This window comes from Myiozetetes cayanensis, unplaced genomic scaffold, assembly GCF_022539395.1.
Source record: "Myiozetetes cayanensis isolate MyiCay16 unplaced genomic scaffold, myiCay2020 scf807, whole genome shotgun sequence".
NCBI lineage: Eukaryota > Metazoa > Chordata > Aves > Passeriformes > Tyrannidae > Myiozetetes > Myiozetetes cayanensis.
The window spans coordinates 18,106-20,734 of NW_026088083.1; the positions used below are offsets into that span (position 1 = coordinate 18,106).

General features: G+C 53.9%; 1 long non-coding RNA gene across 4 annotated transcripts; it reads left to right on the top strand.

Moving 5' to 3' along the window:
* Positions 1 to 311: 311 nt before the first annotated feature.
* LOC126652384 (uncharacterized) lies at positions 312 to 2,517 on the top strand. 4 transcript variants are annotated; one of them, XR_007631962.1, is made up of 4 exons: positions 312 to 349; positions 1,298 to 1,382; positions 1,904 to 1,975; positions 2,506 to 2,517. It is a non-coding gene; the product is annotated as an uncharacterized LOC126652384 (long non-coding RNA). The 4 variants fall into 4 exon arrangements; XR_007631961.1 differs by lacking the exon at positions 2,506 to 2,517 and adding an exon at positions 2,371 to 2,383; XR_007631960.1 differs by lacking the exon at positions 2,506 to 2,517 and adding an exon at positions 2,217 to 2,229.
* The last annotated feature ends 112 nt before the right edge of the window (positions 2,518 to 2,629 follow it).

Below are 2,629 nucleotides of genomic sequence, written 5' to 3' on the forward strand. Positions count from 1 at the left end.
GTTATTTGGGTCTGGGGGTGTTATTTGGGTCTGGGGGTGTTATTTGGGTCTGGGGTGGGTTATTTGGGTCTGGGGGTGTCATTTTGGGTCTGGGGTCTCGGCTTAGGTGGTGCCGGGGGCTCCTGAGCTGCTCGAGCGGCCAGGGGGTTATTTGGGGATATATCAGGATCTGGGGGGTTTATTTGGGTCTGGGGGTGTTTATTTGGGTCTGGGGGTGTCCTGGGGGTGTCATTTGGGTCTGGGGTCTCGGCAGGTGGTGCCGAGGGGGCTCCTGAGCTGCTCGAGCGGGCGCGAGTTTCCGCTCGGTGCTTGGGAGCGCTGGTGGTACGTGGCCCTCAGCAAGTGCGGGGTGAGTGCAGACCCCTCCCCAAAAACACCCCCAAAACCCCCCCAAAAACCCCCCCAAAAGCCTCCAAAAAATCAAAAAACCCAAAAATCCAAAAAACCCAAAGCCCCTCCAAAAACCAAAAGAATCCAAGAAGCCCCAAAAACCCCTGAAACCACCAAAAAAACCAAAACCCCCAAAAAAACCAAAAACCAAAAAACTCTAGCCCCCAAAAACACTAAGAAAAACCCTCAATCCCCCAAAAACACAAAAAACCAAAAAAAAACCCAAACTCCCCAAAAAACCCCCAAAAACCAAAAACCACGATGACCCTAAGCTCAAACCCTCCAAAGACCCTAAAAAAACCCCAAAGAAAATCCCCAAAACCCCCAAATCCACCCAAAAATACCCAAAAATACCGAAAAAAATCCAAAAAATCCCCAAACCCCAAAAACCCCAAAACCCCCAAAGCCCCAGCCCCCAGAGATGGCCTGGAGCTGGAGTGCGAGATGGTTCTGACCAACAGGAAAACCCCAAACCCCCCAAAAAACCCAAAAATCCTAAAAATCCAAAAAATCCAAAACCCCAAAAAACCCCAAAAACCCAAAATTTTCCCCAAATCCCCCAGGGAGACGGCCTGGAGCTGGAGTACGAGATGGTTCTGACCAGCAGGGAAAACCCCCAAAACCCCCAAAACCCCCCAAAACCCCCCCAAAACCACCCCAAAAAATCCCTAAAAAATCCCAAAAAATCCCAAAACCTCAAAAAACCCCAAAAACCCCAAAATTTTCCCCAAAACCCCCCAGGGGGACGGCCTGGAGCTGGAGTACGAGATGGTTTTGACCAACGGGGAAAAGCCCCAAAACCCCAAAACCCCCAAAAAAACCCAAAAAATCCCTAAAAAATCCAAAAAAATCCCAAAACCCCCAAAAACTCCCAAAAAACCCCAAAATTCCCCCTAAACCCCCCCAGGGGGATGGCCTGGAGCTGGAGTACGAGATGGTTTTGACCAACGGGGACTCGTTCTGGACCCGACACTTCTCGGCTGACGAGTTCGGTGAGGGATTGGGGTCAGGGGGTTTATTTGGGGTCTGGGGGTGCTGATTTGGGGTCTGGGGGTGCTGATTTGGGGTCTGGGGGTGCCGATTTGGGGTCTGGAGGTTTATTTGGGGTCTGGAGGTTTATTTGGGGTCTGGGGGCGTTTATTGAGGTCGGGGGTGTTATTTTGGGGTCTGGGGTGTTCGATTTGGGGTCTGGGGGTGTTTATTTGGGTTCTGGGGTCGTTTATTTGGGGTCAAGGGCATTATTTGGGGTCAGGGGGGCTGATTTGGGGTCTGGAGGGTTATTGGGGTCAGGGTTATTGGGGTCTGGAGGGTTTATTTGGGGTCTGGGGTCGTTTGTTTGGGGTCTGGGGTGTTATTTGGGGTCTGAGGATTATTCGGGGTCTGGGGGGTTATTTGGGGTCTGGGGGGTTATTTGGGGTCTGGGGGTTTATTTGGGGTCCAGGGTTGCCCTGACGACTTTTGGGGGTCTCCCATCCCCAAACCCCCAAACCCCAAAAATCCCCCCCCAAAAAAGGCATCCTGGAGACCGACATCACCTTCCTGCTCATCTTCCTCCTCATCTTCCTCCTCTCCTGCTACTTCGCCCGTGAGTGGGGCATGGGGGGATTTTATTTGGGGGTCTCAGGGGTCTAGGGGTCCCTCCTGACCCCCTGACCCCCTGACCCCCTGACCCCCAGAGCTGCTGAGGGGCGGCAGCTCCTCCACCCCCGAGATGTTCCTGCCCATGGGGGTTTATTTTATTTGGGGGTTTATTTTGTTTTGGGGGGTATTTTATTTGAGGGGGTCCCAGGGGTCAGGGGTCCCTCCCTGACCCCCTGAGCCCCCAGAGCTGCTGAGGGGCGGCAGCTCCTCCAACACCCCAAGATGTTCCTGCCCATGGGAGGATTTATTTTATTTAGGGAGTATTTTTTGGGGGGGTTATTTTATTTGGGGGGGTCTCAGGGGGTCGGGGGTCCCCCTGACCCGACCCCCGACCCCCAGAGCTGCTGAGGGGCGGCAGCTCCTCCACCCCAGGATGTTCCTGCCCATGGGGAGTTATTTTATTTGGGGGAGTTATTTTATTTGGGGGTCCCAGGGGTCTGGGGTCCCTCCTGACCCCCTCAGCCCCACCCCCAGAGCTGCTGAGGGCGGCAGCTCCTCCACCCCCAGGATGTTCCTGGCTATGGGGGATTATTTTGTTTTGGGGGGTTATTTTATTTAGGGGGTTATTTTATTTGGGGTCCCGAGGGGTCAGGGGTCC